This window comes from Parasteatoda tepidariorum, chromosome 8 (genome assembly GCF_982258835.1).
Source record: "Parasteatoda tepidariorum strain Cologne lab strain chromosome 8, Ptep-v5.0, whole genome shotgun sequence".
Classification (NCBI taxonomy): Eukaryota; Metazoa; Arthropoda; class Arachnida; order Araneae; family Theridiidae; genus Parasteatoda; species Parasteatoda tepidariorum.
The window spans coordinates 72,645,182-72,660,587 of record NC_141762.1 but is presented as its reverse complement, the minus strand read 5'-3'; the positions used below and the strand labels follow the sequence as shown (position 1 = coordinate 72,660,587).

The following is a 15,406-nucleotide window of genomic DNA, read 5'->3' as shown; positions in this document are numbered from 1 at the left end:
ATACAATGCCAACGTGTATTCTCATACCTCCTTATCTTTTCTTCAGAATATGTGTTCTTCACGCTATCGGAACGACTAAAAGAATACAAATTTCTAAAAATGAAAATTTAGTTCTTGTATAACGAAAAGCTTTTTCATGGAAGTAATTTACATTTACGACAGGTCCCAGCCTCTTCTAAATACATTATTAAATTTCCAAAATATTTTTTTTCAAAACAAAAATACGCAAAAATACAAACTTATTATACTTTACTCAATTTGTCGTACAAAATATATTTATTAAAAAAATAAACTTAATGCCTAAGTAATTTACATTCTTAAGTAAATTCCTTTACTAACAAAAATTACAAAAATATTTACTATATAATATTTATTTAGAACATCTAATGATTTATATTAGATTAAAATATCAACGCAATCATTTACTGATAATTGTTTTCCATTATTTTTTAAAAATATCTGAATGTCTTTTAAATCTTCAAATAAATTTTTTTTTCTATGAAATTGAAGTTGCTTTAAAAAATAAATTGGGCAGCTTCAATTTTTTTCATACATTGATATTTTCTTTCATTTAGTCTTATTTAAAGCGGTTATGTCAGTAAAAAATTTGTTTACGTCGTAATAATTTCCCCCCCCCCGTGTTTTAAGCGACAAATGCTGGAAAAGTATATTTTCTCGTGATCGAATAGTAAAATTTGTCGGGATTTCAATTTCAAGTAAAGTCAGTGCTAATCACATTCGTATCAGATCAATAGGAATAACAGAACTTTTTATTTGCAACTCATGACCTGTTACATTATCATTAAAAATTATCATTATTTATTTGCACATTTGCATTAGCTAATCTCCTAGACTGTTAGAAATGTTTCAGAAAAAAAGGTTAAATAACAATTTATTTAATTGTTATTTTTTCATATTTAAACAAAACTGTTAAATAGCCTTTAAATACGAAAATATATTCAAACGGTGAGAAAAATTGCTTTCTTTACCTAATACGATTAAACATCCAGAACATCACCGCACCTTGCCTAACCGCACCTCGCCTGCCTAAGGAAGCCATTTGGTGACCTGCAGCGGGTTACATATTTCATGCTAGAGGGCTTATCCGTCAATCTCTGGAACGGGGGTTCGAGTCCCATCGTGGACACCATAATATTTCTTCCATTCTCTTCAATTTAATTTCAGTATCCTGAACTTCCTAATTTGTGTCCCTGGACTATTAGAATATAAAACTTTAATTCGCGCATAGCAACATCAGAAAACTGCTAAATTATCTCTAAGATCAGGTAAAATTTCATTTTTAAAGGTTTTGAAACCATTCTAGTTGTAAATTGCTAAAAAACCATATAGTTTTGCACTCATGGTTTTTCAAAACCTTAAAAGTAAAAAATTTATATTTCTAGAATCTTTATGGTTAATAGAATGGATGGAATGCTAACTGTTATTTTACTATAATTTTTTTAGTATGGAATTATTCATTGTACCTTGTTTTTAATAACTTCAGTTTTTAATGTCTTTTGAAAATATTTCTAACTCGTTCTAATTTAAATACGTTATAAAATCAGCTGTTTTATAAATAATAAGTCTTATTAATACCAAGTATGGCAATTGAATTGCCCAATTGTGTATTACAATTTAAAAATAAATTAATTTCAAGGGTCAATCTACAACGTAAATGTATTTATCATGATATTTTTCCCTTAATCTCAAAATGCATGCAACTGAAATATAAAAAAAATAAATATCTCTTAAGCATTGCTATCATTAGACCAGCTCTTTCCCTGTAATGACCCTAGAATAATGTGTTGATTTTGTCACAATGCGTTTCTCTTTTATTGTATTCATATTGACTGCTTTATAATATTTAAAAAACAAAATCTCACTCGAGTTAATTCACGTTCAAGCAAGATACTTGTATAGAAAATAAGATTTTTGTTCTTTTCCTCCAATTTTTCAATGAAAACACATAACGGATATCAGTGAGACGTTAATATTATTTAAATTGTTACTGTTTTTTTAAAATTTAAAACTGAGTTTGACATGAACAGTAATTTTTACTTTTTTTTAGCAAAATTTAGTAACGTACCAGATTCTCCTCACCGAGTTCACCTCATTTGCCATGAATGAGCTGGTGAAACAACTATAGACATATTCCCCAGAACGTGAGAGCTGTTCTAAAATGCCATTGTGTCGGACTTAGTGGTCGCAAATTAAGTGTAGTTAAGTATAAAATAGAAAATAGCGTTTCAAGGTCCATGCACGCACCAAAAATCTCTATCTCTTAGGAATCACTCGAAAAAATATGCATTTATGTTATCACTCCCAATACTCATTGACTTATAATACATTTAAACATTTTGTTGACTTTTATAAAAGGGCAACATTAAGGAAATAAGACTAAATTGTACAAACATCCTGAAAAGAAATCAGCAAAATGCTAGGGGGTTATTTTTTTAGTGGGAGCTATTTAAATAATTGATTATTAAAAGGAAATAAAAAAGAAGATAATTGCTATTCATGAAAGTGCCCAGACACCATGAAAGCGATTACTATGCCTCACTGAAAAGATTGAAGTTATTTCTATTTTTCTAACATTTATTAATTATAACGTCTATGTATGCTTCTTATGCCTAAGTATGCTTGGCATGAACCGTAATCTATCTCTACAGTTGCATCTACTACTCTACAAAATTGCCGAATTCGACGACAAAATTTATCTTCTTGCTGTTTTGAAGCAAAAAACGTAAATATTAAATTTTCTTGAGGTATAATGTCTAAAATGAATTAATTGAACTTCTCTGAATCAAAACATTTCCAGCAAAAAAACTTTGAATTTCGTTCAAAATTTCCTATCTAAAAAATTCCTCTTATAAAGCGTTTTTTACAAATATAATTTAATAAGGAAAGCATAAACATTATTTTTACTAACTAATGCTTCGTGTTTATGTAATTTATTCCTTAGTGTCGCTTAAAATTAAAGTAAAAGAGATTCAATAAGACTTAACATCTGGTTTATACCACGGTATTGTGGTGCTAAGGTTTAAGCGAATTCACGTTATGCATATTTATGATGTATATATTTTACGCATTTTCTCTTAAGTAAACAAGATTTTTTCATGCCATTTTAAAAAAATCTCAACGGAATACAAAATATTTACTTTTTTACACAGCAATGAGCAGGTAACTTGACGTAGAATATTTTAGAAAGTGATTTATTTAAATTATTCTTACACCTAAAAAATTGCAAATTGTTTTCCGCACATATCTGTTGCAATTTTCAGTTTAAAATGAAAAGTTAGCTGCTTTTTTTCTTCCTTTTTTGCATCAAAGAGTTTAAGAGCATAAATTATAGAGACTTTACAATCCTTGCACTCATACATTTTATTTATTTTTTACATTAAAAAGACCCTTTATATTAAAGACCTGTAAAAAAAATTTTCGATGCTAGGAACGTAAATTGTAACATATGTTTTTGTATATACAAGATATCTAAAGTACTAAACTTCAAAAAGTTATTAAAAATATAGTGGGAATGAATTAAGGTACACTTTTAATTGAACCTAACTAAGTGATAAAGATTACGCTAATTATTTAAATTATTTTAAGTAAAAATATTCACAAATAAAGCTTAGAAATAATTTAAAGTTAAATGCTACAAAAAAAATGTATGTTTTCAAGTATTAAAAAAAACAGTTTATTATTTCTTTTCTTTGAAGCAGAATGTTCAATTATTTAGGAATTAAGAATATTATGAATTAAACTGTAAATTTTTAAAATACTATCAAGTTGCAATTTTTAAGGACTTGATTTGATATCAAATGTTATTTAAATATAAATATTATTATTATTATTATAATAATAATATATATATATATTGATCAATATCTGTCTTGTTTTTCAAAAGTATTAACAATGCTTGAAATTTAAAGTTAATCGTATGGGAAAAAAAGAACTCGAAAATTTATTTCTTTAACAATAATAAAAAGTAGAAGTAATAAAAAAACTAATAATAAAAGTAGAGCTAACAAAAAAAAGTTTACACTTTAGATTTTAAATTTTTACTTATACATGTTATTTTTTACTTTTATGCATGTTATTTTTTACTTTTGATACATTTATCATTACTGCCATAGAAAAACAAAGACTTTTTGTTACATACATTAAAAACGAATGTTAAAGAAGTAAACTTAAATGTTTTCCTTTCCAAGACATTTCTCGTAAATTAATTAGGAATTTTAAAATACCCAATCACTTTTCATTCAAAAGATGTAACTATATTGATTCTAAATTAGTCAACTTAATGTCATTAACCGAAGTCTCCAAGTCGTTATCTTACCATTAGTGTCAAATCTGATGTTGTGTATGATCAATAAGTAATTCTTGCGTTACAGCTCAGATTCTCGTGTATTGAATTTAATATTCAAATTTAGATTACGCTCTGATAAAACTTAGTTGGTTTCTAAATGTCTTCGCGTAAACAAATAACGCTGCAGCCTCAAGCTAGAATGAAATATCAACGTGCATCCATAATGAAATATTTTTTTAAAAAATATCTTTTTGGAATTGGATTTAAAAGATTCTAAAAAAAATTTAGCTAAGCAATATTTAATAAAGCATTTTTTGCTATTTTAAAACATTTTAAACGTATATTTTTTAAAAAAAAATAACTAATTATACGCGTGTAAAAGTTGAATGATTAAATGAGAAAAATGAGAAAATGAAATAAAAATAAGAAATTTATTGAAAGAGCGGAGGTACATTGGTTGATCAAAAATATCGAAATTGGAAACAACAGCTGATATTTTTCAAAAGCTCAAAAAAGAGCGTTCATCTTCTAGACCTTCCAGACGTGAAAAATGATTTGAAATAAAAAACATAGTGTTGCCAACCATAAAAAAAGATAATAAAGATTTTTTCTATATCGGCTGCAGTGATTTCTTCTCATTCATATGGTTTCTTCAGTTAGTTCTCATGTGGTTCCTTCAGTTCTGCTTCTCACCTTTATTTTCACATTTCTAGTTGGCAACTTAGTTTTCTTTTTCTATTTTTTTTCAAATCATTTTTGCTTCTTCGCAATCGCGTCGGAAAATTTTTTTAAAATGAGTGCCTGTTTCTTCTGAGCCGTTGATAAAGTCGACTGCTATGTTTAATTTGAATATTTTTGAATCTAATGGAGTATTTAATCAATTAATATACTACCGTTTCAGTTTCTTGTGATTATTTATTTAAAATATGCAAATATTTTCGGCTATGCTTATCTCATTTCTATTGAGACGAATATTTTATTCAATATGAAATAATAATTGAATACTTTGTTTCATTTTTCTATTTATTGTTCAAATATTATGCAGCAAATGTTTTAAAATGCATTTTCTCAGAGAAATTAAATAGGATTCTTAAAGATGTTTACTTTAAATTTTTGAAGATTATTAAAAATAGGTTTCAGAAAATAGCAAAAGGCCATAAAATGAAAAATATCTCTTGAATTATGGAATATTTTAAATAATCTAGAATTATTTGTATTCATTAACGATTTATGAAAGTATCTTAAATATTTTCACCTACGATTTGAATTTCAAAATTGCAAGATTAGTGTATTTTCAAACACGTAGAAATAAAATATTAATTTAGTATTTTAGAAAATACCATATACTTTAAAATACAAAATTTAAAGCATTAATTTAAATAAGAATTTCATGTTAAGTAAATTATCTTGTTCGATAAAAATATTGATTTCTTCTTAGATAAAAATTATCACTATCTTTAATCATTTGAGTTAATTTAAAACAATTGCAAATTTTAAGGACAAAATAAAGTGTTGGAATTCTTCAATAAATGAATGTCATGTTTTAATTTTTATATGCAATTATATGATACAAAAATAATATTGTGAAACATTTTTCAAAAAAATAATATTCAATTATTTTTAAAGCTACATGTTTCTATTAATTATGTTTCTGTAAATATATGTTTCCATATAAGTTTTAAAAAATATGCTTGTAAGTTCATTTATTAATTTTGAAAAATCATGCTTCCAATTTATTGACAATAATGTTTAAATACGTTCAAAAATTTCTAAATCTGTAATTTCATAATTTTATTTTTTTAATTATTTTTTTGTTAAAAATAAATTAAATAAAATAAAAATGCTTAATTAATTTTCTTGAAATAATTAAAGTAAAACTATTAAAATATGCGTATTCAGAATTTTATGATGCTACCTTTTATAGGTTTGGAACTCACATTAAAAAAAATAAAAACAAAAAGTGTGGTTTCAGCTTTTCTAACCGTCAATGCAATAATTTCCTAAATTGTAACACTCAAAAATTTATATTTTAGAATTATAATATTTTACGTAACTAAAAAAAGCGTTATAAACCAATCGGATATGTGCAAGTGCATCATCGTGGCTATCAATAATAATTGACTATTGATACGTGACATTTGTTTATGTTAGCATTCTACTTTTTTATCTCTATTTTGAGTAAGCCTAGCCCTTCGAATATGATTTCGATGTGTGGTTTCGTAATCGATCATTGTATCTTGCAATAATCTGGCAACTAATTAGTTTTCAAAAATTGATGATATTTGTAATTAATACGTAGAAAAACAAAAGATTTAAAGCTATTAATTTTTCCTTATTGACAAAATGAAGCTGACAATAGAGAGTTTTTACGCTATGATTCGGTTTCCCGCTAATAACGCAAACGCTAATTAAGCTTCACCATGCATGCGTGAAAATTAACGTAAAAAATGTAACATATGCCTTTAATTAGAGCTTTTACATTACATTTTTATAAAATCTTAACCTTATCGCTTTTTCTCAAAATCTTCTTTGTGTGCATTGTTTGCGTTTCCGAAAGCTTCTTTTTCTTTTTTTTTCATTTAATTCATTTTCTTCATTTTTTTTATTTTTCTAATTCTTTATTTTCATTGTACTTTTCAAAATATGAATATTGGCGATATATGATGGTATGAATGATGAGGGAATAGAGAAAACGCTTTTGCTGAAATTGTCGCAGCGTTGGCAAGGAACGCGATTAATTCATTACGGAATATAACTTTTTTAACAAAATCTTAAATCAATTTATTATTCGTGATAATCTGAGAAAAACCTGTTTCTAATAATATTGCTAACAATTTCAGTAGTTAGAGAAAATGGTGCCAGGTTTAGTAAGGTAAGTATGAGATCCGGAGGTGATTGTTCTAAATTTATTAGGATTTTTTTTAAATTTTGGACTGATAATTAAGTATGAAAATTGTATATTACTAATTTTAAATTTTAACCTCTTATATAAAGCTACTAATAACTTTTAATAATAATATAATAAACTTTTTTTAATGATAATGATATTATTTAGATTATTAAGATTACAATTTTTACTATTTGTGACTCCTTTTTTAAAGTTCACCATCGAATTTTATTCAGAAGATTGCATAATTATTGTTAGCTTCGTATATGGAGGTAATTACAAAATTATTTTATTGTTGTTTACCGATTAAAAAATTTTATTTTAAAAATCTTGAATTTTTACTGCTATCTAAATTTTCTTTCTTATTGAAAAAAGTTTTTAAAGTAATAATAAACAGTCCATTTCAATTCTGCTAACACACCCAAACGTGAAAAAAATTTATTTGATATATTTAAGCAAAAATTATTGAGATCATTAAGAAAATATTCTAAAACTTTATTAATTGATTTATGGTAAATGGGTTTAAATTCTGTGCCTTTTAGCATTAAATTTCTAAGTTCTAATTTTTCTATAATATATAAATTACCAGTAATAATATGTGCATGATGTTTATCAACTAATTCAAAATATTTATCTTCTTCTCTGTGACATTCATAATCGGATATATTAGTTTTCCCTAAATTTTTTTAATTTCATTATAATTAAAGATAATTCTATCAATAGATATATTATAATTGAAGCTTGAAATTATGCTAAAATATTTTAATGGTAACATTTTTTATTTCTATTTTAAAAGTTATTAACAAAATATAAATTATCGAAATTGTTTTTTTATTTGGTGAAATTCTACTCATTTTAGCTTTAACAAGAACGGAACAAAGAATTTTGAAGTGTAAATTAATTAAAGAAAAAGTTATTAAAAAGATCTTGACTCTTATATATACAAATATCCTTAAGGGAGAAAAAATTCATTCGTTGGTTTAGTATTATAATATTTATTAAAATCTTTTTTCTATGATAGAAAAAAATTTCATTTAATTTGTTACTATTAAGAGAGTTTTATTACTTCCTGATCTCCGTTTTCCTCGATTTGTACGCTTATCTTTAATGTGAACAAGTGAGTAAGTTGGAGGAGTTATTAAAGTTAATCTGTGTATGTTGGAAGGTATCGTTTAGTAGAAAAGCATGTAATTTTCTACTTGTAGTCTTAAATCGATATCTCTTACTATATCTAAAATATTAATTTTAAAATTGCTAAAATCACGTGCTCTATATTCGATTCTGGTTTTTGTATAATTTTATTTATATCTGAACGATGCTGATTAATTCTAACAATAAGAGAGTTACTAGTTTGTCCAACATATTTCATGTTACAAAAAACGCAGCTTAAATAATTAACATTTTAAATTTTACAAACAGATTTTAAGCAATCATTATTTTTAATTATATGTTTTTTGTTAATAATAGGGCAAGTTTTACAGCTTTCATCATCACATGCTTCATAAGACGGAGATAATTCTGAAATTGAATGCAGCTCAAGAATTTTTAAAAGTAGCAGGTTGTCGATTCGAGGGTCCTTTCTGAATCAGGCTCAGTACCAGGTAAAACATCTGGAATAATTGAAATATTTAACTCATTTTTCACCAGGGGCTAAATTCATATTACTGCTTAAATTCAATTTTAACAGTGTAGATTTAAGTAGAAATATTAATTTAGCGCCAGGTAAAAAATATGTTAAATATTGAATCTTCCATAATTGTGTTTAACGCAATATTATAAAAAAATTACAATGAGCATTGACTCAGGGAATAGAAAGTTTGCCTTCCAATGAGGAAAACCGGGTACGAATTCCACCGACGGCTGGTCGATACGAATCCGCCTCTGGCATGCACCGACCACAGTGCTGACGGAAAATATCCTCAGTGGTAGACGGATCGTGGGTTAGAGTCACCTTGCCGTTAGGCTAACCGTTGGAGGTTCCCGTGGTCTTTCTCTCCATGTAACTCAAATGCGGGTTAGTTTCATTAAAAAGCCCTCCTAGACGGCAAGTTTCTCCCAATGCTTGATCCAGAAAATTTCTTGTATTTTGGATAGGGTTCAAAATTAGTCGCAAACTTAAAACATTGGGTCGGCTGTTCAACGATGGTTAAAAAGAAAAAAAAGCTGCTTTGAAATTAAGTGCCTAAAATATTGATTATATTGCTTATAATTTAATTTTTTATTGCAGTTTGTTTTAAAGTAAATGCAAAATAACTTAATAAAATAACTCCCAAAATAACTTAAGTGTAGAATGATTGCATTTCTCAAATATGTCTACAAATATTATACCATATTTTGTTCATGCCTAAAAGTTTTTGCATGAAATAATATGGTATATGATATTTTACATGAAAAAAATGGTATGGTATATAGATGATTAAATAGTTTTTTTTTTCATATGAAACTCGAGAAAAAAATTACTGAATTGATCATGCAGACATACAAACAGCAAAACTAATTATTTTATAAAAACAAAAATACTAAACCATTTAAAAGAAACAAAATAGCCAATCAGTTCAATTTCGCTTCTTCTAAAACAAAATCTTTCGAAATTCAATATAGAGATCCAATCATCTAAAATAAAATTTCAAGAGGTATTGTTGGTTCGACTAACTCGATTTCTGTGTTTGCAGAAAATAAATGCTATTAGTGTGATAGTTAATGCGAAGAAAAAAAAATGAAGGAAACAAAATGAATAAGCAAAAATAAAATGAACAAAACAAAAATAAAAAAAGCAACATAGGGTCGTGAACATTATTCGAAGTAGCTAGAGAAGTTGGAAACTGTATGTAGTATGCAAGTTTAAGAAATAAAATAAAAAATTAAATCATCTTAAATTTACTCTATTTTCACAGGTTAAAGAGAGTTGGTAAAGCATATTCCAATATTGCTAAAACTCACCTTATTCCATGCAAATTTTCGCAGAATCAAAACAAGATATTGCTTCATTTTTGTCACACAATATTTGCATTCACATGTTTACATATTGCTAACTGTTAATACATATCTTTGGTTGAAGAGTTTTTGAAAAATTATAAACTGAGAACTTTTAATTTTTTTAAGCATTTTCATCATTTTTGAACAAAGATCTTTCATAATTTAAAAAGTATTCCTGTTAACGCTGAAACATTATCACAGCATACAAATGATATATTCTCAAATATTTCCTAAAAATTTCAAAGCGATATCCTGAGTAGGGTTTTTAGAAAAGGTACTCCCAAAAAGGTCAGTTCTAGCATTATTGATATCTGCCCACATACCAGATAAATTTGGTATCAGATACCAGATAACTAAAGATACTTGTCGCATTGAGGCTGCATGGATTAATATACTAGAAACTTCTCAAACATACTAGATATATTACGAGGATATGCTGCTGCCTCATCTTACATGCATATTGAGAAAAAAAAGTATGGTCAAAACTACCAGAAATTGGTAAAATATACCGTGTTTCTTGCTCTATGGGAACACCAAAAAGGTCAATAATTTTTACAGAAGTGCTTTGGTAATGGTGTTTGTAAAATTAACAATAAAATAGTTTCAAATAAGTGATAAAATTTTGTAAATATGGCAAAACTTGGCAATTTTTTGTCATGTACGACATACAGTTTATTCTGTTAAGTTTACTGTTAAGTTTCTTGATTTCCAGTTCTTTTTTTTATACAAAATGTGTGGTAATAAAAATTATAATTTTTGAAAACCAGAAATTTCTATAAACTATCGCCATCTAAACGAAATATCAAAAGAATTGTTTGTTATCATTTTGGTTTTATTGAATTATGTTGTTATTTTTTTAATCCAAAATGTCATTACCATACAGTACAATAATTTCATCAGATTTTTCTTCTCTGTCTAATAAGTTTTTTTTTCCTGAGATCGTTTCCTCGTTTTGCATTTTTGTAAATCGCAACCAAATAAATGCATGTTTTAAACATTTTTTTTACAAGGTTTATATCTGGTAAATACTTAATCAATGATGCACATTTTAATTAAATTTCTAATAACTATCGTTCCTGAATCAGGATCTGAAAACTGTTTTCACAATTTATAACCAGGTAACGCTGTAAGCAATTTTGACTAATAATATGATAAGATATTACTATTATATAGATACTTCCTTTCGAAATTTTGAGCTAGCTTAAGTTTTTGTTGTTTCTAATGTCACTTGCCAATATCGGTAAGCCTGTTTGGGCAAACCAAGTGAAATTAAGGAAGAGGTTGCTTTTCATGTTTTTCAGTTGCGCGATCAATGGTCAAGAATACGACTTCAGTCACACACACGTAACAGGCTGTTTATAATGTGGAAACAGTCATATATGCATTCATCCGCAGACCGTAACTTTGACCTGAATCAGAGAATGATCTCCAATTGAGTACGCCGAGAGGCATAATTCGTAACGCAGACATAGAGGACTTTGTGACCCGACAGAATTAACGTGCACCAGTCACCATTTACTTCGCTTTGCTGGCTTAAGTGAGTACTGTTGTTTTAGATGTAATAAGAACTAATTATAATAGAAATAAAACGCCTTTAGCAGTCATAGGCATACAGTAGTGCTTTCTCCTTTATAAATTACAATTTAGAGTTTACTTTCTAATGGAAAAGATTTGACTATTTCTTAAAACTTCCACTGATTTGACTCATAATTTTAGACTTGTCTAAGTAGGCTTGTCAATTATAAAAATTTCAATAACATAAAATATCAAAGATATTGAAAGACTTTGAATAATTATTTTTAATTAATAACATTGAAAGAAACTCTAAAAAATTCAACTTTCTCAAAATGAGTACTTTTCATAAATCAAATATTTCGTGCTGAAAGAAAGGACAGGGAGGCGTTTAAATTTTATAAGCAATTGCTCAAAAGTTACTCTCGAGTTAATTTTAAAGAAAAAGAACACTTCTGACTGATAAGGCACTTAATTATCTTATCGGTCTACCTCATTAGCACTTTTAATTAAGAGGGTAGCGTCAGGCGGCAGCTAAAGTATTTTACTAATCAATTATGCGATTCATGTTCCTCGGGATAGAGGAAGTTTATATAGGAAGAGAATATCTGCGGTCTGGCTCCCTTTCAACTTCACTTAAACATAATTGGCGAGACAAAATCTGTGAGCATAAGTGACATTACTATTTGTGACTAGAAGGCATATCGTGTTTTAGGGAAAATTTTCGTTTTATTTGATTTAGTACAAAGTAATGGGTTCAATATTAGGGGTAAATAAAATAAAAATGCTTTGGTGACTCTTTTAACACAGACCTTGATTTTACTATATGGAAGCCTTTGGCGATAAACCATTTATTGGAAAAATAAATAGTTTGAAACTAAATACAATATTTATTTTTGATAATTCTCGTGATTGTGGGGAAAAAAACTTTATAAAAATGAATTATTTTAGCAAAATTGTTCTTGTAGTGTAAAATAGAAAGTAATTGGAATAAATTAGCTTAAAAAATATTTTCAATTGTGATAAGGGTCTTAGAAAGGTTACTTCATCAATGGAATAGTTGATACTAGCTGCTATTTACTGACACTTGCAACACTGATACGCTAGAACTACCTACAGACAATGATATGCTAGAACATAGAGACACTGATATGCTACAACAACATAGAGACACTGGTATGCTAGAGCACTGATACGCTACTGACAATTGATAAAACCGATATCTGTTCATGTTTTGCATTTTTAAAACAATCTCTTAATTTAATTACTTTACGTTCACATTTAAATTAAAATATTTCGATTGATTATGTAAACACGTGTCCCTTTTTGACACTTGCTGCAGTGATTCGATAAATACTTCCTATCATTTATCGATACTTGTGATATTATATTTGGCTTATAAAAAAGTGATTTTAGAAAGCACTTATGTCTTAAATCTATGATTTTTCATTAGAATTCCAATTATTTTTGTTGATATCATGAAACTGTTCATGTAAGAACATGCTTTTTAAAAAGAGCATAATTCATATGGAAGCATCATGTTGTTATTTTACTAAATAACCTGTTCAAACCATGCTGATTTTCATGCATCTGAATCTTGCTTCATCGTTGTGGAGTGTCCATGGTAGCTGAATTAAACGTAGTACCCTGTTATTCATAAGATGTGATCGAAAAACTATGTATGTAAGCTATATAAAAGGGTTTCTCCAAATGTAAGCATTCTTTAAATTTTGCATCATTTGAGCAATTTTTTTTCATCGAGAAAGAAATAAAATTGCTGCTATTTTAGGAATGTTAAAAATGGAAAGTTGCGCAATATAATTAACCCTCATTGATGAGAAATACCGAGTCGCTTAATGACACATGATTTCCAGTTTTGATAATTATGCTTCCCCGCTCGTATCAAGTGATTTAATACAACAAGTCGAGTTTTTTTTCTTTAATCAGTTAAAATAATTACGCAAACTAGCTCTCATCGACCCACTCCAACGCTCTTAAAAATTTGTCTAAAATTCGGAGAGATTTAACTTTATAAGATTTAACCATATTATTTATAAGATTTAACCATATTTTTTATAAGATTTAACGATAAGATTTATAGAGATTTAACGATAAGGAATATTATCAAATTCCTTATTTCAGGTAAAAGTCGTGCATTCGAAATTGTATCAAACTTCAATAAAATTAATAGAGTTAGTCGTTAAATTATACGGTTCTTCATATTAAGCTTCTTTTGTTTAGAAAGTGTACACATGTATCCTCGTTCGTTATACTATTAAGCTGTGGACACAAAGTTCTCGGATTTGAAAACCTGCTAGAGCCAAGAAAAAGACTTGTACACAGTCTATATATTGGCAACAAATATGCATCACTCTTAATCCTCGACAGATAGCAGCACAAATGCTATTTCAGTCCATTCCACGCTTCACCTTTATTTTACAAATTTTTTTGGTCTGAAAAAGGGTCAAGGTAACTTTTACGAATATTGCGGTAATTTTTTTGTCATTAGCCATATATTTTATGAAAAAAAATTACGGGTTGAGCTGTGTTTTTATTATCAAGTTATATGAGATTATTTAATTTTTATGGTCAGTGACTAGAAAATTTTTTGTCAATCACAAACACTGTAATCTAGCTGTATTTTTTTTAAAAATTTTCAAAAAAGAAATTAATCACTTCGCAACAACCTTCGGCTGTAATGTATGCCATCAAAATAGAACGTACATGCCAGCGAAATCAGGGACGCCATTTGCCTATGATGCTGATAAGCAAATAACCATGTACTATATATATGTATATATATATATACGTTTTTTTTTTAACTTTTTTTTCTCGAAGGGTTTGTTTTTCATGTAGGCTAAGAAACGCCAATGTGTACTTTATGTATGAAAAAAAATGTATTATATACACATATGACGTCACATTTTTCTTTTTGATGGAGGGGCGGGAATACGACTACTAATGTTCAACCACGTAGCCTTGTAACTTTGAGCCCGCATTTGTGTTGCATAGAAAAGAAAACCACGAAAACCATAAACGGTAAAGCCAGGCGACATAGGGTCATTACCCATCATCCATCTGAGGATATATTATGTCTGCACAGATAGACAAAAATATATAGAGATTTATATATATTCTTATATGTATATAAAAATTAACTCTGTGATAAATTTTAAGGTTTTTCTATAACATGCATCATAGTACATTTCTTTTTAATGGTTAAGTATTAAAATAGTTCGAAACTCAAAAACTCATTTCGCATTATTTTCTATTCAAAATCTAATGTAGTTAAATCTAATTCTTAAAAATCTAGTCTAAGCAAAGATTAAGCTAATAAAAAAATAAAAAAATCATTTCAAAACAAGAGCACATGTTTTAAAGAGTATCATTTATTTCTTTTCCAAATATTACATTCCTTCCTGCTTCAGATGTTCTTTTGAATTGTTTCCCTGTAAATATCTTTGAACTATCCGAAATTTACACTCGACGCATCACAATTAACCGAGCCAATTTATTGTTTACCTGAAAATCGTGATGTAATATTAAATAAAATTCTCCCTCCTAAGTAAATAAAAAATATTGGCTTGTCATTATATTACCTAAGAGCTTCAGAAAGAAACATTTGTAAAATAATGTCAAGTTGAATTATGCGTATGTTAAATAACATGTCTGCTGAACATGTCATCGAAATTTATTTGGAAATGTTATTTTCTATAAGATTAAGA

General features: G+C 27.5%; 1 long non-coding RNA gene across 1 annotated transcript in view; it reads left to right on the top strand.

Moving 5' to 3' along the window:
• LOC139425585 (uncharacterized) overlaps nucleotides 1–15,406 on the top strand; it is a 174,288-nt gene that overhangs the window by 116,682 nt on the left and 42,200 nt on the right. Inside the window, exon 2 of the long non-coding RNA XR_011636788.2 lies at nucleotides 8,661–8,794. This is a non-coding gene — a long non-coding RNA (uncharacterized LOC139425585). The remainder of the gene's footprint in view (nucleotides 1–8,660; nucleotides 8,795–15,406) is intronic.